The sequence below is a fragment of the Macaca thibetana genome, chromosome 15 (genome assembly GCF_024542745.1).
Source record: "Macaca thibetana thibetana isolate TM-01 chromosome 15, ASM2454274v1, whole genome shotgun sequence".
NCBI lineage: Eukaryota > Metazoa > Chordata > Mammalia > Primates > Cercopithecidae > Macaca > Macaca thibetana.
The window spans coordinates 26,720,497-26,742,378 of NC_065592.1; the positions used below are offsets into that span (position 1 = coordinate 26,720,497).

The window sequence follows — 21,882 nt, forward strand, 5'->3', positions numbered from 1 at the left end:
ATTTTTTGTTGTGTGTGTGTGTGTGTGTGTGTGTGTTTTCAGATGGAGTTTCACTCTTATTGCCCAGGCTGGAGTGCAATGGGACAATCTTGGCACACCAAAACCTCTGCCTCTCGGGTTCAAGCAGTTCTCCTGCCTCAGCTGCCCGAGTATCTGGGATTACAGGAAGCTGCCACGATGCCTGGCTAATTTTTTGTATTTTTAGTAGAGACGGGGGTTTCACCATATTGGCCAGGCTGGTCTCGAACCCCTGACCTCAAGTGATCCAGCCACCTCCACTTCCCAAAGTGTTGGGATTACAGGCTTGAGCCACCGTGCCTGGCTCATATTACCTTTTAAGCCATAATATTTTACAGAGAACTTGATTATGTCCATTGACAATAAAAACATAAATTAATTTTTAATGTTTTATTACACATTTCCTTTGAAATTTTCAATACAATAATGCATTTTTAATCTGCATAAAATGTTACAATGGTAGTATCTATGCACACAATAATATACACAAACATGTAGGAGGTGTGTGTTCACATGTTTGGAAACGGACACAACAAAGGGGAAGAAGCCTGCACCTCAATAGTCAGGGCAGAGACAGGCCCCTCTAGGGCTGAATTTGAGGTCAGCACCAACTGTGTGCAAAGCTGATCCGGGCCTTCTGCAGAAAAGAGGCTAAACTCATGTACCCCACCTGGCCTCACTTTCCTCCTGTCCTCTGTGAAAGGGACAGAGGAATAATGGTCCCTTACCTGCCATGTAGCAGCTGTGGCCCTTGGGCAAGTAAGTCCCTTTCCTGCTCTGAGCCTCCCACTTTCCCAAGGTTCTGAGCCACAGAGAGAGGCTAGACCTGAGGGGGACATGGAGACACCACACCTTCCCATGAAAAGCAGTGGGCATCCATCACCACCTCCCGCAGCATGCAGTTAGCCCGTTTTCCAAACTGCCATGATCTATTTCACAGCCCAGTGTAGTGGGGGAAGAACAGGACTGTGCTGGGGCTCCTGGCTGGATGCCCGCTCTGCCTTTTGCTGCCAGCAATGCCTTGGCCAGGACACAGCCCCTGTGTCCCCAAGCTTTCTCCTCTGTCATATGGGAACGATGATCTCATAGGGTTATGGGGATGATTAGATGGGACAAGAGCAAAGGTATAGAATTGTGCCCTGTGTAAGCAGTCAGCGGTGTAATAGGTCAGGAGAGGGTGACCTTCAGGGCTCAGCAGTGATCGGGAGAGGTGATCACAATTAGCAACTGGAGAGAGCCTCTAGGTCTTGGGAAACACTGGGTTTCGGCACAGGTGGTGGTTTCACAGGTATTCACTTTGAGACAACATACACACCACATGCTTAGATACCCGGACTAGATGCTGGTGCATTATTCCTTTCAGAAAGCGTTTTAGTTTTAGTTTTGTTTTGCGCAAGACATGAGAATTAGAAAACGATCCTGGGAAAGGTTCAGGCCTCTGTAGGCTGAGATGGGGCCCAGGACTATGTCTCTGAGGAGGAAAGAGGAACCCAGTGAATTTTGAAGAGCACAGGGGAGCAGAGGGAAATTGCACTGTGTGTGCGTGTGTGCGTGTGTGTGTGAGCGCACACACTGAGGGGCTGGAGGAGGAAATCAGCAAGGCCCAGAGAAGGGCAGAAGGATCTTCAGGCCCGAAGGGCTGCTGCTGCACGTGGCTGGATGGCAGCACAGCGGCCTGAGGTTCCTGGGTCATTTTTGTCCCCTCTTCATGCTCGTGGACTCTTGATGACTGTCCAGAGCTCTGAGATGCGGGCCCTGCAAGCTGGAACCAAGCATGCTCTCTGCCCGTTTCTGAGGCAGTCGTTGGGACTGTGAGGCCGTGGACCCCTGCCAGGCTCGCCTGTCCCCGGGACACTCAGGATGCACTGTGGCCTCCTGTCTCCTGCAGGCACCTGCACAACCCTCCTTTTGAAGGTAATTTCAGGAGTTGTTACAGCAACACCTGTGCACTGAGGCGGACGACAGGGCCACCACAGAGGTGACACTGTGTGCAGGGAGGGCAGAGGGGAGTCGCCTGTAGCTTTGCTTCCTGCACCCCCAAGGAGTTGCCACTCATAGTGGGCTCCACCCTCCCCCCGCCAACACGTTCCCTATCATCCTCCAACAGTCACTGCCACCGTGCCCAGGGCCGTCCTCACCGCTGAGTCCTACACACCAGGGACCATCGGTCACCCCATCACTTTGAGTTTCCTTCTGTCTGGGCCACATCCAGATTCTGGGATGTTTTCCACACTCAACCTCACTTTGTCTTTGACGTGCTATGGCCTAAATGTCAGTGTCCCCCAGATTTATATGTTGAAGCCTAATTCCCAATGGGGTAGAAAGAACAGGTGGGGCCTTTGGGAATGCCCTGAAACCAGACGGACATTCTCAATCATCTCCTCCTGAAGGAGGTTTAGTGCTCTCATCAAACAGGCTCCAGCAACCTCCCTTGTCCCCTTCGGCCACATGAGGACACAGCTGGAGGCACTGCCCTAAGGAATGGGTCCTCACCAGGCACTAAATCCTCAGGCAATTGATCTTGGACTTCTCAGCCTTCAGAACTTTGACAATACATTTCGGGCGTTAGTAACTCCCCGGGCTAATGTACTTTGTTAATGTACTTTCCCTTCTCACCTGACGTCACTTCCAGGATCCGCCCCTCACAAATATTCACCCGTTGAAGGAATGCTGTGGGTGAAGGGGCCAGGAGAGGCCCTGTAAACTGCTCACAGGCAATCAGAGGGTCCCTCAGAATGGGGAGGACAGCAAGCACGACCAGAATCTATCAATGATGCACGACACACAGGACTCCAGCAGACCCTCACAGAAAAGGATCAAAGAGGGGAGGCAGGAGAGGGTGAGAGCCTCCTGCCCAGAACAGAGCAGTGGCAGAGGACGCAGGGAAAAGAGCCAACAAGAAGAAAGTGAGCCAGAAGATGCATCTCACAGGCCCAGAGTGGCTCTTGCTGTGTGCAGAGCCCAGGAACACCAGAAATCAGAGCTGTGTATACGGTCCAGAGGGATATTGACACTCTGAAGAACGAGTCAGTCATTGACCACATCCTGCATCACCAAACAGGGGCCTTTTCCAGAGTGAAGGCAAGGAGAGAACGTATTCACCACCCAAGAATGTATTCACCACCGAGGTGAACACACAAGATTTGTGGGACTGCCAGGCCCACCTTTTCTCACAGAGGAACAGGCTGAAGCCGCATTCTGCAGGTTCCAGCAGGCTCCCAGGTTGGGGCTGTGATCAAGAATAGGAAGGTCACACTCAGGGTCGGAAAGGCCCAGAAAGCTAGGAAGTCCCTCCGTCAGCTACTGTGCCCCAGGACACCCCCGTGCACACATCCCAGTGCCTCCTGCCCCAGGGAGAAGAGTCTCTGGGCCCAGGACCCGAGGTCTGCAGAGACTCAGGAGACACAGAGCCCTGGGGTTCACCACAAGCTTCATCCAAGGGTAAAATGCAAACCAGGATGAGGCATTTGATTCAGGGTCCTCCTGCACTGAGAAGAGGGAAGGACAAGAAGAGCCATGGCCAAAGCAGGGCGAGTCAGGATGACGCACAGGCCGAGCTGCAGGCACAGCCACCTCCGTGGCCGTAACCCGGGGATGCCAGGTTCCTCCGGCCACCACCTCCCCATACTCCCTAGCTGGCTTGGGAGGAGGCTTCCCATCACTATCCCGAAATTCTGCTCCAACAGTAGGCATATAGAGCTTCTGACTCTCTAGAAGCAACGTCTGCATACACCGAGACAACTTGAATGACCCCCACGTAGCGCGGCTCTCTAGTGGCGCCCTCTGTCTGGCCTCAGCTGGACTTCTGTGTCTCTTCTATCAGCCATGCTGGCTGCCGTCGAGGCAGTGCCTGGGTTTAAGGGATCCCAGGACTTTGTGCTCAGAGTGAGCAAGGCTCCACCTCACCCTTCCTGAGCGCCTGCCTGGGCTGCCCACACCCACCTGCACTGGGGAGGGGCAGAGGCGGCCACACCCATCCACATCTACCTCTTCCTCTGGGCCAACTGTTCGCGGACCAATCACTCAACATACCACCCGTTCTTCATACATTTCCAAAAGAAGGAATGAAGAACACGGTGGCATGTCCAGAAGCCTTTTTCTTCTGGAGGAAAAACGAAACTTTGACCAACGACATAGATAAACCAAATGTCTGCCCCGCTCCCTGACAATCCTTCACTTTCTGCAGCCGCGTGCAGAGGGGGACACGGACCAGGCCGCTGAGGCTTCTGTGAAAACCAATCTCTCAGTCACCCTGAAAGATGGCTAAGAGCCATGGAGCTTCCTATTTCACCAAATGTGGAGGGGACGTTTGGGGGTGGCGGGCCCTGCATTCAGATAGGAAAGAAGAAACAGGACCCACTGCTGGGATCCAGGGCCAGCGGCCCCCAGGAGTCCCTGGGCACTCAGCTGGAGACGGCAGCCCCTGCATTGCCACCCACGGTGCAGCAGTCTCCCTGCTCTTCCCTTCTGTCCATCAGGACCCATGGAACTGGGCACCCGGCTCTGCGGTATGGAGAGCACACAGGAGGCCTGGCTCCTCCTCACCCCTGACTCCACAGAAATGAGTCTCAACTCAAGGTCCACTTAAAGGTCTTGGCTTTCTTTCCTGTTCCAGCTCCAGAGAGGGTGCAGATGTCCACAGTGAGGGGATGGTTACTTGACCACCAGGTGTGGAGCGGCCCTGGCCAGCTGCTGGGAACCCCGCAGACCGAGGCTGTGGCTGGTGCAGGGGAAAGTGAGATCCTCTCCTCCTCTCTCCTGCCAAGAGTGGGCCAAGGAGAGAAAGGCCAGGGAAAGGTCCACTCACAAAACCGAGTGGGAAGGAGGGGTGACAGTCACAGCTTTCTACACGGAATCCTGCATGCCACAAGAAGTATCCCCACTCCTCTTCAGGGCACCTACTTCCATGCTGGGAACACAGTATTAGACCTCGGCACGAGCCACACGTCCCTGCCCACCCCTCGCCCAGAAGGGATCAGGAACAGGAAGGAGTTTCCAGTGCCATGGACAAGCCCTGGGTGAGCACAGGATTCGGGGTCCTGCTGTGGCGGGTCCGGGGCTGACCAGAGCAGGTCCTAGAAGCAGGCGAGGTGCTGTGCAGTCTGCAGCGTAACTCTGAACTTGACAATGAGGTCTCCCCGCTGAGTGCATACCTTGAGGAAGGGAAGCACCTTTCCATGGAGTCTGCCAGGTTGCCCGCCAGTGGTATTCGTGCCCAGCTAGAGGGACCAGCCACCACCCCTGCTGGCCGCAAATGTCCTTTCAGGCAAACACGGCACCTTGAGAAAATGAGGCAGGGAGTGAGGGAAGGGTTTGGGTAGGAAAGTCACTGGCTGGGACTGACAAGGACGCTGAGGGTACAGTGGTTCCATCTGAGCAGAAGTGTGTGCCAGGGCTTCTCTTGGAGCACGAAGACAATGCTGCAGGGATGGCTTCTGGCTTGGAGACTCCCTTTTGGGAAAGTGACCTGTGGCTCCACGCAGCTGTTCTGCGTGCGACGGTGCTGAATCTCGTCCTTGTCCTTGGTGGGACCCCTTGTGCTCAGGGTGGAGGAGCACTCTGTGACCTCCCTGGACCAGGCAGCGCCACAGGAGATCCCCTTCAGGCACTCCTGCACACAGATCTGCCCCACCATCTGCAGGAAGCGTGTGGTGCTCCCGGCTCTCCTTAGACACTCTCAGCCGCTGAAGTCAACTCACCAAGCATCCAGGGGAGGCTTCTCCCTGTGCCTCTGGATCATGTGGTCAAGGCCAATGCAGGGCAGAGGAGTGACTGCTGGAAAAGAAGAGCCCGGATGAAGTGCAGTCACCTACCTGAAGTCGGGCTCCCCTGGAAGTCCCCAAGAAGTAAGTCTAGGAAGAAACCACCAGAGCCACTGAGGGCCGCTAGATACCCAGTGGGGAGGGAAATTTCGGGCAGCGCGGCTCGTCTTCATGGACGGATTGCTGCAGTGCTGGGATTTCATCACGCCTGCTATCTTCATTAATTTCTATTCCCATGAGAAAGTAAGATAGTAATGCAACATTTTATTTTATTATTATTTTTTAAGATGGAGTCTCTCTGTCGCTCAGGCTGGATTGCAGTGGCAAGATCTCGGCTCACGGCAACCTCTGCCTCCCAGGTTCAAAGAATGCTCCTGCCGCAGCCTCCCCAGTAGCTGGGATTACAGGCATCCGCCACCATACCTGGCTAATTTCTGTGGTTTTAGTAGAGACGGGGTTTCACCATGTTGGCCAGGTTGGTCTTGAACCCCTGACCTCAGGTGATCTGCCCACTTTGGCCTCCAAAAGTGCTGGATTACAGGCATGAGACACCCCACCCGGCCTTAATGCAACATTTTAAAAATCAAAATTCATGCTAAATAGTCCATTGTGAACAAAATATCCACATTTTAAATCAAGTCATCATCAGATCCTGTAACTGCAACACTCTGAGAGCTGTACAAGCGTTGGGCACGGTGGGAAACGAAATCTTGGCAAATTCCATTCAACGCATAAAATTGTCCCCAAAGAAAAGGAAAAGTACTCACTTGCGGAATGTTCCAGACAGCGCCCAGGCGCACTGCACTGCCAGAGATGGGGGATCTGCTCCCCGAGGACTGGGACTTTTCCAATGAAGGTCATTTTCCAGTTTCATCTAAAAGCACAGAAGGACTTCGTGAAATGTTTGGCTTTTTCCTAAGGGAAGGAGGTGCCTACAGCGTTGCCATCACTGCTGCTGGGCCACAGGAAGATGTGTACATATCGTCCCGCCGTAAGATCGTGTTTTGAAAAGGGGGGACTTGGAAATTAACCGAGGATGTAACTGCAGAAAAGAGCTGATGGGATCGGGGAGCTGCTCCGATGAGTCTCCAGAGCGGCTGGGTGACCGCAGGAGCTCTGAGTCATCAAAGACCGGGCCCAGGGAGCCTGGAAGAGGAAGGGCCCGCTGCTCCCGGGCCACCCCGGGGCGCATGAGTTACGGGCAAAATTTCATGCCGCAACAAAGTGACTCATTTTTTTGGAACTGAGGCTGTTTCAGAACTTTTTACTCACTCTTGGCTCCGCCCCAGCGCTTCCAGGCCCCAGGCCCGCCGCAAACACCGCTGGACTTGGACCCAAAGCGGGGTCCTGTCCCGCCGGGTCTGGTCATGCGCTGTTGGAAGTGGCGGTTGGGCTCAGCGCCAGGCGCGCGCCCTCTGGTGGCCGTTGGGAAGCAGCGAGGGAAGCGCTGAGCTAGCGGCCGAGCGGTTGTCGCTCGTCCCCTCGCGGCCTCCTGCGGAATCTCTGACATTCTCCGTCCCTTGCTCTCTGCTCCTTGGCTGGGGATGCTCCATTTACATGGATTGGAATAGATCTAAGCACCACAATTACAAAATCAGTTATACGTTAATCAAAGCCTCAAAACACCAGGTAACCCATGTTCTAAATCACTGGTTGGAAGTCAAACAGGTGAGTCACGTGATAAGGAGTACCTGCCCCAACCTCTTATAGGAAAGATAATTTTGTAATACAATCAAGCTACTGATCACTGTTTATCTTTATAATACCTACCAGTTTTAAGAAAATACTATTCTGAAGAAAGTGTCACAAGATAAATTCAAACAAAAGAACAACAAATGCTATTTTATATCATTGTAATAGATCAAAGAATGTTACAATATTTATTCAAGGAATACAAATTTTCTCTAAACATTTTTGTAACTCATAATGTACAAGATATTGTCAAAATAATTCCATGATTTTGGTACTAATATTTGCCACCTGGGGCAAAATAGTTGAGATTTCTTTTTGAGCTGGGCAAACAATCTATATAATTGATTAGAAAGAGCCACAAGTATAACTTCCTCTACAGTTTTCCTGTGGGGAATGTCAAATGAAGGGAAATAAAAACATATTTTCATGTAAAGTAATTTTTTTTTTAAAGATAGGGTCTTGTTATGTTACCCAGGCTGGTCTCAAACTTTGGCCTCAAGGGATCCTTCCCCCTCAGCCTCTCACCTCTCTCACCTCCAGCCTCCAAAATGCTAGGATTATGGGCATGACACACCACGCTTGGTGGAAAAAGAGCACTTCAATTTCACTGCTAAAACCTCCCAGGCAAAGACTGTATTTCTTTGGCTTCAGATGGGGGCAAATTTTTAGAAGAACCTTTAGACAGCGATTCCCAAACAGGGACAAAGTAAATTTTCTGCTTTCATCTTCCTGATTGTGATCAAGGCTGGAGGGTGGTTTCTCCAGGAGATCTTATCTCACACACCACCGTGGCCCTCCGTGTCCAGCCGGTTGAAGTCTGGAGAATGTGGTGGTGGGAACAGGAGTCTTGGGTCTTCCGGATTTTGAGGTTATGTCCTGTTTCCCAAGAGAACTAGGAGCACGTCTTTGCATTCAGGCCTGACTGAGAGGGGATACTATTCAGACATCTACTCTTCAGGTATCTCAAAGGCATGAAGATGTCCTTACTTTTAAGTCATGGCGCTAAGGCGTGTCCCAGGAAAGGGAGCGGGCAAGGTTGGAGCAGAGTGTCCCCAGCCGGGAGCAGAGAACAAGCGACGGAGAATGTCAGAGATTCCGCGAGAGCCCGCAAGGGGACGAGCGACCACCGCTCAGCCGTGAGCTCAGCGATTCCCTCGCTGCTTCCCAACGGCCACCAGAGGGCGCGCGCCTGGCGCTGAGCCCAACCGCCGCCTCTAACCGGAAAGGACCAGACCTGGCGGGACCCCACCGCTGTTTGGGTCCAAGCCCAGCGGTGTTTGCCGTGGGTCCGGGGCCTGGAAGCGCTGGGGCGGAGCCAAGAGTGAGTAAAAAGTTCTGAAACAGCCTCAGTTCCAAAAAAATGAGTCACTTTGTTGCGGCATGAAATTTTGCCCGTAACTCATGCGCCCCGGGGTGGCCCGGGAGCAGCGGGCCCTTCCTCTTCCAGGCTCCCTGGGCCCGGTCTTTGATGACTCAGAGCTCCTGCGGTCACCCAGCCGCTCTGGAGACTCATCGGAGCAGCTCCCCGATCCCATCAGCTCTTTTCTGCAGTTACATCCTCGGTTAATTTCCAAAGTCCCCCCTTTTCAAAACACGATCTTACGGCGGGACGATATGTACACATCTTCCTGTGGCCAGCAGCAGTGATGGCAACGCTGTAGGCACCTCCTTCCCTTAGGAAAAAGCCAAACATTTCACGAAGTCCTTCTGTGCTTTTAGATGAAACTGGAAAATGACCTTCATTGGAAAAGTCCCAGTCCTCGGGGAGCAGATCCCCCATCTCTGGCAGTGCAGTGCGCCTGGGCGCTGTCTGGAACATTCCGCAAGTGAGTACTTTTCCTTTTCTTTGGGGACAATTTTATGCGTTGAATGGAATTTGCCAAGATTTCGTTTCCCACCGTGCCCAACGCTTGTACAGCTCTCAGAGTGTTGCAGTTACAGGATCTGATGATGACTTGATTTAAAATGTGGATATTTTGTTCACAATGGACTATTTAGCATGAATTTTGATTTTTAAAATGTTGCATTAAGGCCGGGTGGGGTGTCTCATGCCTGTAATCCAGCACTTTTGGAGGCCAAAGTGGGCAGATCACCTGAGGTCAGGGGTTCAAGACCAACCTGGCCAACATGGTGAAACCCCGTCTCTACTAAAACCACAGAAATTAGCCAGGTATGGTGGCGGATGCCTGTAATCCCAGCTACTGGGGAGGCTGCGGCAGGAGCATTCTTTGAACCTGGGAGGCAGAGGTTGCCGTGAGCCGAGATCTTGCCACTGCAATCCAGCCTGAGCGACAGAGAGACTCCATCTTAAAAAATAATAATAAAATAAAATGTTGCATTACTATCTTACTTTCTCATGGGAATAGAAATTAATGAAGATAGCAGGCGTGATGAAATCCCAGCACTGCAGCAATCCGTCCATGAAGACGAGCCGCGCTGCCCGAAATTTCCCTCCCCACTGGGTATCTAGCGGCCCTCAGTGGCTCTGGTGGTTTCTTCCTAGACTTACTTCTTGGGGACTTCCAGGGGAGCCCGACTTCAGGTAGGTGACTGCACTTCATCCGGGCTCTTCTTTTCCAGCAGTCACTCCTCTGCCCTGCATTGGCCTTGACCACATGATCCAGAGGCACAGGGAGAAGCCTCCCCTGGATGCTTGGTGAGTTGACTTCAGCGGCTGAGAGTGTCTAAGGAGAGCCGGGAGCACCACACGCTTCCTGCAGATGGTGGGGCAGATCTGTGTGCAGGAGTGCCTGAAGGGGATCTCCTGTGGCGCTGCCTGGTCCAGGGAGGTCACAGAGTGCTCCTCCACCCTGAGCACAAGGGGTCCCACCAAGGACAAGGACGAGATTCAGCACCGTCGCACGCAGAACAGCTGCGTGGAGCCACAGGTCACTTTCCCAAAAGGGAGTCTCCAAGCCAGAAGCCATCCCTGCAGCATTGTCTTCGTGCTCCAAGAGAAGCCCTGGCACACACTTCTGCTCAGATGGAACCACTGTACCCTCAGCGTCCTTGTCAGTCCCAGCCAGTGACTTTCCTACCCAAACCCTTCCCTCACTCCCTGCCTCATTTTCTCAAGGTGCCGTGTTTGCCTGAAAGGACATTTGCGGCCAGCAGGGGTGGTGGCTGGTCCTCTAGCTGGGCACGAATACCACTGGCGGGCAACCTGGCAGACTCCATGGAAAGGTGCTTCCCTTCCTCAAGGTATGCACTCAGCGGGGAGACCTCATTGTCAAGTTCAGAGTTACGCTGCAGACTGCACAGCACCTCGCCTGCTTCTAGGACCTGCTCTGGTCAGCCCCGGACCCGCCACAGCAGGACCCCGAATCCTGTGCTCACCCAGGGCTTGTCCATGGCACTGGAAACTCCTTCCTGTTCCTGATCCCTTCTGGGCGAGGGGTGGGCAGGGACGTGTGGCTCGTGCCGAGGTCTAATACTGTGTTCCCAGCATGGAAGTAGGTGCCCTGAAGAGGAGTGGGGATACTTCTTGTGGCATGCAGGATTCCGTGTAGAAAGCTGTGACTGTCACCCCTCCTTCCCACTCGGTTTTGTGAGTGGACCTTTCCCTGGCCTTTCTCTCCTTGGCCCACTCTTGGCAGGAGAGAGGAGGAGAGGATCTCACTTTCCCCTGCACCAGCCACAGCCTCGGTCTGCGGGGTTCCCAGCAGCTGGCCAGGGCCGCTCCACACCTGGTGGTCAAGTAACCATCCCCTCACTGTGGACATCTGCACCCTCTCTGGAGCTGGAACAGGAAAGAAAGCCAAGACCTTTAAGTGGACCTTGAGTTGAGACTCATTTCTGTGGAGTCAGGGGTGAGGAGGAGCCAGGCCTCCTGTGTGCTCTCCATACCGCAGAGCCGGGTGCCCAGTTCCATGGGTCCTGATGGACAGAAGGGAAGAGCAGGGAGACTGCTGCACCGTGGGTGGCAATGCAGGGGCTGCCGTCTCCAGCTGAGTGCCCAGGGACTCCTGGGGGCCGCTGGCCCTGGATCCCAGCAGTGGGTCCTGTTTCTTCTTTCCTATCTGAATGCAGGGCCCGCCACCCCCAAACGTCCCCTCCACATTTGGTGAAATAGGAAGCTCCATGGCTCTTAGCCATCTTTCAGGGTGACTGAGAGATTGGTTTTCACAGAAGCCTCAGTGGCCTGGTCCGTGTCCCCCTCTGCACGCGGCTGCAGAAAGTGAAGGATTGTCAGGGAGCGGGGCAGACATTTGGTTTATCTATGTCGTTGGTCAAAGTTTTGTTTTTCCTCCAGAAGAAAAAGGCTTCTGGACATGCCACCGTGTTCTTCATTCCTTCTTTTGGAAATGTATGAAGAACGGGTGGTATGTTGAGTGATTGGTCCGTGAACAGTTGGCCCAGAGGAAGAGGTAGATGTGGATGGGTGTGGCCGCCTCTGCCCCTCCCCAGTGCAGGTGGGTGTGGGCAGCCCAGGCAGGCGCTCAGGAAGGGTGAGGTGGAGCCTTGCACACTCTGAGCACAAAGTCCTGGGATCCCTTAAACCCAGGCACTGCCTCGACGGCAGCCAGCATGGCTGATAGAAGAGACACAGAAGTCCAGCTGAGGCCAGACAGAGGGCGCCACTAGAGAGCCGCGCTATGTGGGGGTCATTCAAGTTGTCTCGGTGTATGCAGACGTTGCTTCTAGAGAGTCAGAAGCTCTATATGCCTACTGTTGGAGCAGAATTTCGGGATAGTGATGGGAAGCCTCCTCCCAAGCCAGCTAGGGAGTATGGGGAGGTGGTGGCCGGAGGAACCTGGCATCCCCGGGTTACGGCCACGGAGGTGGCTGTGCCTGCAGCTCGGCCTGTGCGTCATCCTGACTCGCCCTGCTTTGGCCATGGCTCTTCTTGTCCTTCCCTCTTCTCAGTGCAGGAGGACCCTGAATCAAATGCCTCATCCTGGTTTGCATTTTACCCTTGGATGAAGCTTGTGGTGAACCCCAGGGCTCTGTGTCTCCTGAGTCTCTGCAGACCTCGGGTCCTGGGCCCAGAGACTCTTCTCCCTGGGGCAGGAGGCACTGGGATGTGTGCACGGGGGTGTCCTGGGGCACAGTAGCTGACGGAGGGACTTCCTAGCTTTCTGGGCCTTTCCGACCCTGAGTGTGACCTTCCTATTCTTGATCACAGCCCCAACCTGGGAGCCTGCTGGAACCTGCAGAATGCGGCTTCAGCCTGTTCCTCTGTGAGAAAAGGTGGGCCTGGCAGTCCCACAAATCTTGTGTGTTCACCTCGGTGGTGAATACATTCTTGGGTGGTGAATACGTTCTCTCCTTGCCTTCACTCTGGAAAAGGCCCCTGTTTGGTGATGCAGGATGTGGTCAATGACTGACTCGTTCTTCAGAGTGTCAATATCCCTCTGGACCGTATACACAGCTCTGATTTCTGGTGTTCCTGGGCTCTGCACACAGCAAGAGCCACTCTGGGCCTGTGAGATGCATCTTCTGGCTCACTTTCTTCTTGTTGGCTCTTTTCCCTGCGTCCTCTGCCACTGCTCTGTTCTGGGCAGGAGGCTCTCACCCTCTCCTGCCTCCCCTCTTTGATCCTTTTCTGTGAGGGTCTGCTGGAGTCCTGTGTGTCGTGCATCATTGATAGATTCTGGTCGTGCTTGCTGTCCTCCCCATTCTGAGGGACCTCTGATTGCCTGTGAGCAGTTTACAGGGCCTCTCCTGGCCCCTTCACCCACAGCATTCCTTCAACGGGTGAATATTTGTGAGGGGCGGATCCTGGAAGTGACGTCAGGTGAGAAGGGAAAGTACATTAACAAAGTACATTAGCCCGGGGAGTTACTAACGCCCGAAATGTATTGTCAAAGTTCTGAAGGCTGAGAAGTCCAAGATCAATTGCCTGAGGATTTAGTGCCCATTCCTTAGGGCAGTGCCTCCAGCTGTGTCCTCATGTGGCCGAAGGGGACAAGGGAGGTTGCTGGAGCCTGTTTGATGAGAGCACTAAACCTCCTTCAGGAGGAGATGATTGAGAATGTCCGTCTGGTTTCAGGGCATTCCCAAAGGCCCCACCTGTTCTTTCTACCCCATTGGGAATTAGGCTTCAACATATAAATCTGGGGGACACTGACATTTAGGCCATAGCACGTCAAAGACAAAGTGAGGTTGAGTGTGGAAAACATCCCAGAATCTGGATGTGGCCCAGACAGAAGGAAACTCAAAGTGATGGGGTGACCGATGGTCCCTGGTGTGTGTAGGACTCAGCGGTGAGGACGGCCCTGGGCACGGTGGCAGTGACTGTTGGAGGATGATAGGGAATGTGTTGGCGGGAGGAGGGTGGAGCCCACTATGAGTGGCAACTCCCTGGGGGTGCAGGAAGCAAAGCTAGAGGCGACTCCCCTCTGCCCTCCCTGCACACAGTGTCACCTCTGTGGTGGCCCTGTCGTCCGCCTCAGTGCACAGGTGTTGCTGTAACAACTCCTGAAATTACCTTCAAAAGGAGGGTTGTGCAGGTGCCTGCAGGAGACAGGAGGCCGCAGTGCATCCTGAGTGTCCCGGGGACAGGCGAGCCTGGCAGGGGTCCACGGCCTCACAGTCCCAACGACTGCCTCAGAAACGGGCAGAGAGCATGCTTGGTTCCAGCTTGCAGGGCCCGCATCTCAGAGCTCTGGACAGTCATCAAGAGTCCACGAGCATGAAGAGGGGACAAAAATGACCCAGGAACCTTAGGCCGCTGTGCTGCCATCCAGCCACGTGCAGCAGCAGCCCTTCGGGCCTGAAGATCCTTCTGCCCTTCTCTGGGCCTTGCTGATTTCCTCCTCCAGCCCCTCAGTGTGTGCGCTCACACACACACGCACACACGCACACACAGTGCAATTTCCCTCTGCTCCCCTGTGCTCCTCAAAATTCACTGGGTTCCTCTTTCCTCCTCAGAGACATAGGCCTGGGCCCCATCTCAGCCTACAGAGGCCTGAACCTTTCCCAGGATCGTTTTCTAATTCTCATGTCTTGCTTTAAAACAAAACTAAAACTTCTAGTCTGGGTATCTAAGCATGTGATGTGTATGTTGTCTCAAACTGAATACCTGTGAAACCACCACCTGTGCCGAAACCCAGTGTTTCCCAAGACCTAGAGGCTCTCTCCAGTCGCTAATTGTGATCACCTCTCCCGATCACTGCTGAGCCCTGAAGGTCACCCTCTCCTGACCTATTACACCGCTGACTGCTTACGCGGGGCACAATTTTATACCCTTGCTGTTGTTCCATCTAATCATCCCCATAACCCTATGAGATCATCGTTCCCATATGACAGAGGAGAAAGCTTGGGGACACAGGGGCTGTGTCCTGGCCAAGGCATTGCTGGCAGCAAAAGGCAGAGCGGGCATCCAGCCAGGAGCCCCAGCACAGTCCTGTTCTTCCCCCACTACACTGGGCTGTGAAACAGATCATGGCAGTTTGGAAAACGGGCTAACTGCATGCTGTGGGAGGTGGTGACGGATGCCCACTGCTTTTCATGGGAAGGTGTGGTGTCTCCATGTCCCCCTCAGGTCTAGCCTCTCTCTGTGGCTCAGAACCTTGGGAAAGTGGGAGGCTCAGAGCAGGAAAGGGACTTACTTGCCCAAGGGCCACAGCTGCTACGTGGCAGCTAAGGGATCATTATTCTCCTGTCTCTTTCACAGAGGACAGGAGGAAAGTGAGGCCAGGTGGGGTACATGAGTTTAGCCTCTTTTCTGCAGAAGGCCCAGATCAGCTTTGGACACAGTTGGTGCTGACCTCAAATTCAGCCCTAGAGGGGCCTGTGTCTGCCCTGACTATTGAGGTGCAGGCTTCTTCCCCTTTGTTCTGTCCGTTTCCAAAAATGTGAACACACACCTCCTACATGTTTGTGTATATTATTGTGTGCATAGATATTACCATTGTAAAATATTTTGCAGATTAATAATGCACTATGCCATTGAAAATTTCAAAAGAAATATGTAATAAACATTCAAAATTATTATTTTTGTTCTCAATTATTAAGGGATATAATCAGGTTCTCTGCAAAATACTATGGTTTAAAAATAACAACGATAATATGGATATTAATAATGTTTCCTCGACAGGAATGATGGAGAATTCTTCAGTTTTTCTGTAGGGATTTAACTTTTGAATTGGGATTTTGGGTATATCTTTAGGATAAAATATGTGCACACAAGAAAATAGCGTATTTTTCCTAATAATTTGTTTTTTATGCATTATTATATACACAAGAAAATGGTTTTATTTTGGCTGAGCACGGTGACTCATGCCTGTAATCCCAGCACGTTGGGAGGCAGAGGCAGGTAGATCAACTGAAGTAAGGAGTTCGAGACCAGCCTGGTCAACATGGTGAAACCCCATCCCTATTGAAAATACAAAAAAAATTAGACGGTCATGGAGCGGGCACCTGTAATCCCAGCTACTTAGGAGGCTGAGGCAGGAGAATCGCTTGAACCTGGGAGGCGGAGGTTGCAGTGAGCCAAGATAGTGCTGTTGCACTCTAGCCTGGGCAGTAAGAGTGAAATTCCATCTTAAAAAAAGAGAAGTAGTTTTATTTTAAAATTAGAAGCAAAAAGAAAATAAATGTATCCTGCTATCGAAACTTGTTTTCGGATTCTTATGACCTCTTGTAAATGCAGTTCCTCCCTCATGCCCATCTAAATATCCTTCCTCAGCCTCCTCAAATTGGAGCCTGCATCATCAGAACCACGTGAAAGGCTCTAAAAACATTGACAGCATAGAGGGAGACCTTGTCTCCAAAAAACAAAACAAAAAACCCTTTATTTTTAATGGGATAAATAGTTAAATGGTAGTTAGATATTCAACTTTTGTATGCTCCATGAAAAAACAAACAAACAAAAAATACAACACTTGAAGGAGACTACAGACCTGCGTTCTGTACCTGACTTTGAGGCAGTGATTGGATGGGATGGTGTGCTTCCTGTGCCTGTCCTGTCCACTCTGTGTTTAATTTACTCTCAGTTGGCCATTGTTCTTTCCATGATCTTATTTCCTAGGCATTGTCCTAGGACCCAAGGTCTCTTTCATTCTTACATGTAACAATAAGAATTCTTACAATAAGAATTGAGAGAGTAGAAGCTATTTTTCCTATGACTTAGAACTTTGGGGGAAGTTTAAAGGGAGATACTGCATATATTCTATGTAATCATCCAACTTCTACAGACCCTTCTTAAGGAACTGACATTAATGTTGTACTTAATTCTTCAGTCAGTGTGGGCCAAAAATAAAGCCAAATATACATTTAGTCTAAAAGTACAAGTCATATTATTTCCATCAGTGGATTCCTATAATCCTATGAATATAATCTTATACTTTGGCTTATAAAAGACCCATTGACTCACTATTAATCACTATATTTATGTTCTCACTGGGCTGAAAAAAATTGAAATTTAACCTGATGTGTTTCCTGTGCTTTGAAATCTTACTTTTTTTTCATGGTTCTCTTGCCTATTTCCTACCCCACTGCACACATAGAAAAAAGAATATCAATGGTGGCAGTTCTTATCAATCAGAAAACAGGTTAAAAGCCATTCTGGTTCTTGGGCTAAGTCTCAGTAGCAGAGAGAAATAGAAGAGGAAAGGAATGGGATAGAAGTTTATTCACTACCACCCTCTCTGGTCAAACCTTGGAGGGGAGCAATGGAGTCCCAGATGTATCCAGGAAGAGGGTCTTGCTTATAGTTTTTACAGCATTTCCTGGGTTACAACAGATAATTCTTAGTTCCTATTGTGGGCTACGAATGAGCTAGAATGGGTCTATATGTCAATGTGGCAGGTGCTAGACAATTATGTTTAATGATGCTGTTTTCTTTGACATGTAGTCTCCATTGTTGCTACAGATGGAGAAGAGAGACAGGAGGATTGCATACAGAGAATATACATAGCCAAGTACAAACATGGCATCCATGACTTTTCTTCATGTTGTATTGATGCAGACTCACTCATGCGGCCCCAACTAACTGCAAGGGATGCAATATTTTGTTGTGTCCAAGGGGAAAGTGAATTGGGCTTGGTGAACATATAGCATAGACTCTGCTACAGAGTGGCCTTTAGGTCACCAAAGTTCATGTTTCTCTCTTCCCCTCATGTAGAGCACATTCACTGTATCTCCAGAGAAGAAGACGTGAGGAGCCAGCCAAAGCATTATCTAGTAATGCATCCACATCAATGATCTGCAGTGTGGGGTCGGTCATGTGTACTCTTCCCCATAGTGGCTGGATGTGGCTCTGTGTACACAGTGGAGACAGAGTAATGACGATAAAGACCCCCACTCAGATAGGGATGAATAGGAAACACACAGCAATTTTTATTGCCTACTAGATGAGCATTATAAAGGGTAAATATTTTCCTTGTTGAAAAGAAGAGAACTAGGTTCTCATGAAAAAGTGGCAAACTGGTTTTTACAAACTCCAGCTACTCATAAATTTTAAAGTTGCCTAATCAACTGAAATGTATGTATGTATGCATGCGTATATTAACTAAAGCCTAGAACTAATGATGACCTTAGCAGCAAAAGAATAAAAATATGTTCAATAATTAGTCAGATAGATTGAAATGTGTTTTCTTGTTTGTTTTTGAGACAGAGTCTTGCTCTGTCACCCAGGCTGGAGTACAGTGGTACAGTCTTGGCTCACTGCAACCTCTTCCTCTGGGTTCAAGTGATTCTCCTGCCTCAGCCTCTCAGATAGCTGGGACTACAGGTGCGTGCCACCACGCCTGTCTGATTTTTTGTATTTTTGGTAGAGACAGCGTTTCACCATGTTAACCAGGATGGTCTCTATCTCCTTACCTTGTGATCCACCCACCTTGGACTCCCAAAGTGCTGGGATTACAGGTGTGAGCCACCATGCCTGGCCTGAACTTTGTTTTTATGTGTTTATTTTGCAGATAGTATTTCTTAGAATTTATATTTTGTAGAACAAAAGGTACTTATGTACATGTATAATAGTTTTATTTTATAACATACAATTGCAAGCTCAAACTGAAAACTTTGAGGCCAGTATATGGAGTGACCTCAATGGACTCGAGTGACAGCAAGCTGAATTTGGTCCCCATCATATTTTTCTGTCCCCTATTGTTACTTCCCTGACTATATTACGTTTTGTAGCAAAACGGATTTTGCAGATGCAATTAAGGTTACTAATCAGTTGACAGAAAATGATCATCTCAGTGGGCCTAACCTAATCACATGAGCCCTTAAAAACAGCAAGCTTGCTCTGGCTGGCAGAGAAAGATTCCAAGTTTGAGACTCCACAAGTTGTTACTGCTTTGAAGATGGAGACAACTGTGTTAGAGAGAATACAGGAAGCCCAGAGGAGCAGATGTCAGCTCCCAGCTGACAGTCAGCAAAGGAAAGCCTGCCTCAGACTTGGAGGTGCAAGGAATTTGATTTTTCCCAACATCCTGAATGAACTTCTAAGTTGATTTTCCCCCAGAATCTTCAGACAGGAGCCCAGATAGCTGCAACCTGATTTCAACCTTGGGGATCATGTGTGGAGAGCCCAGTAGATTCCATCCAGTCTTCTGAATCCACCTACAGAATTGTGAGATAATAAATGGGTGTTCTTTTAAGAACAAAGTTTGTGGTGGTATTGCAGTGGCCATGGAAAATTAGTACAGTAGTTAATAGTATTACTATTATTATTATTAGTTTTTCATCTCCACAGAGTTACACCAGAGAAGGTACGTTGCATCTGCAGCAGGCCCAGCTCAGTCAATACCTCTCTGAGTACATTCTAAAGCCACAGCATGCATGAGGTTCTGAGGGCCCAGGGCCACTTCTGAACACAGCAGCCCCCCAAAGACTCACAAGGCCAATCACTGCCCACTGAGGCAGGGGTGGGGGATCCATCGGAAAGCGCTGAAAGAAGCTCCAGTAACCCAGAAGTGTCCTCCAGGACCTAATTTGTGAGGTTACACCTCCACTTCTTGTCTTCTGGAAGCCATGAAGGCAGAGCTCAGGTTCCGGAGGTGAAGCCTTTAGTGATCTCCACTAGACAGTTTGAGTTGGATACCTATCAGGCCTCCTTCCCTCCCCTTTTAGGATGGATCCATCCCAAGACATGACGGGCAAGCCCTATCCCCAGATACACCTCCCACCAGTCATTTGGTCCCCTAAGTGGTTCTTGAGTACCACATAAATGCTAAGCACTAGATGCTGGTGATACTAGATGCTCAGTAGATAGCAGTGAGCAACATACATAAAATGCATGGCCTATAGGAATCCATGGAGGGGAGCTCCCAGAATTGTATCAAGCACATGGAGATGGTAGGGAGCACCTAAACCCTCTTGGACCAATTATTAACACCATGGGCAACATTCTGCACATTTGTAATAAAGTATGGCAGGAAGGAAGGCAAAAATATCACTTATCCACAAAGAAATGTCCAAGCACAAAAACATCCATACAGACATTGTGTTTGTGTTCAAGACAAGCTCACACACCCTTTGGCCAAGATGGCACCATTATGTTCTATGGAGTCCTTTTTAGTCACAGCAAATAGGAAAACTAGGTCAGTGTGTGTGAGTTTATGTATGTGTGTGGTTTTGTGTGTGTGTTTGGCAGGAGAGAGAATGCCATAATTCGTGACTCTGAAAATATTCCTGTTTTCCACGAGCTGGGTCATTCTTTCTCCTCCTCACTGGTTTTCTTCCTTCCTAGGCACTCAAACCCCAGTATCTTCCTATTTGCCTGCAGGCACTGTGCAGGTGTCCTGTGAACCATCTCATTATTGAAGAGTATGTGACTTCCTTGCCTTTTGTCATCAAGCCAGATGCCATGTTGAGTCCCTGTAGGGAGGGGCTTCCCTTTTCCAAGATGTTGAGTTCCAAGTTTGTTTTAAGATAGATGAACCCCAGACATATAGAAGATCCTTAAGGAGCACATAACTTGTTCCTTGGCCTTGCTACCTCCACTGATGACCCACCTTAGCAATGACCCCCAAAATCTGTCCCCTTGAAGCTCACCCATCTCTGTGGCCACTGGACAGTGGCTACTTTTTCTAGCTTTCAAAAAACACTATTTTCTGGAAAATAATCTTATTCTTGAGCACTTTCAGAGTTCAGCTGTTTTGTGGTGGATGAGCAATTGGGCAAGGCGGCCCAGCTATAGACTGATTTTCATGTCCCTGGGTGGGAATCCAGCTAGCTTCCAGTGGCTGGAGAATGAGTTAAGTGTACTTGAAGATACATGGACACTTTTTGGGGGGAGTGTGTGGGTTTTATCTTTCCCAAGACGAGTAATAGTAAGTTCTTTCACTCTCAGCTTTGCTAAGACCTTACCCTTCCTCTTCCCTCTGGCCTCTTCCTCTGCCCACTTCCTAATCCACAAATAGAGCCAAGATTTCTCATTCCCTGATACTCCAGAATCTGTCACAAAGGGAGAGACAAGGGGAGTTGGTAGTCAACTGCATATTTTCATTAAGGCTATGTTAAGAATTAGGAAGCATCTCCCCAGCCTCCATCAGGAAAGGGATAGGATCTTGGGGGCAAGAGGTAGTTCTTCTTCACCAATGTATTTAGGTGGATTTAGTGTCTAATGAGGTCCTATCTTCTCACTGTAACCTCATATGGTGGAAGCAGCCAGCTAGCTCTCGGTGGTCTCTTTTATAAGTGAGTCCCTATAGGGAGAGGCTTCCCTTTTCCAAGATGTTGAGTTCCAAGTTTGTTTTAAGATAGATGAACCCCAGATGTACAGAAGATCTTTTATAAGGTCACCAATCTCACTTGTTCCTTATCCCCTAAGCTTAGGGCCTCAAGCCTCCCAAACTCCAGTTCCATGTTGAGACGTGTGAAGTTTCTTATCCCTTGCCCTGCCTGAGGGCTAAGTAGGATACTTGTGGCCCTGTGATGCCTATGCACCCCAATGAATAACACCATATGTCTGCATACAGTTCATTATGATGAAGGAGCATAGAATATAAGTCTAGACTGTGAGGGTTGTTCTTTAATAGATTTTATTCTCGTTATTTAAGCCTCTAAACACTTGTCCAGTTGGGTTTTGTGTTTATTAGAAAGGAGGTGTTCATTGAACAAATGATAGAACCTGGAAGAGAGAGAGGTGTGTGATGCTACTGTCAAAAGCCCTCCCAAACCCAAGAAGTCAAGTCATCAGTAAGAGCCGGACTTGACTTATTTTCTCTAAGCCCAGTCTTAAGATACTCCCAACTTCCTCCAAACATGGCAGAAACAGAAGAAACCACTTTCCTTTAAGGAGAAACAGCTATGTATGGTAAGAATGACTACCACTCTAAATGAGAAACAGAGACAAGACTCTTCAGAGGAACTATAATGTGAGCAACAATACATTCTCTCTAATTGGGTGGAAATATTTCTTGAGAGAAATGTTGCTGGGAGGAGGGGATGGAGGAGAACTCTCTGGCTGACCTGAGGAAACAAACCTTATAAACGGAGCCTGAGGAGGCATGGGGTG

At 50.1% G+C, this 21,882-nt stretch overlaps 2 pseudogenes across 1 annotated transcript; one reads left to right on the top strand and one right to left on the bottom strand.

Annotated features, from left to right (window-relative positions):
* Positions 1-393: 393 nt before the first annotated feature.
* LOC126937269 (uncharacterized) lies at positions 394-6,641 on the bottom strand (annotated as a pseudogene). The gene is made up of 4 exons (XR_007719695.1): positions 6,548-6,641; positions 5,718-5,793; positions 5,363-5,588; positions 394-5,277 (listed from the first exon to the last, which is right to left on the bottom strand). The product of XR_007719695.1 is annotated as an uncharacterized LOC126937269 (transcript).
* A 3,860-nt stretch (positions 6,642-10,501) lies between these two features.
* On the top strand, positions 10,502-11,747 carry LOC126937270 (uncharacterized; annotated as a pseudogene).
* Positions 11,748-21,882: the final 10,135 nt, after the last annotated feature.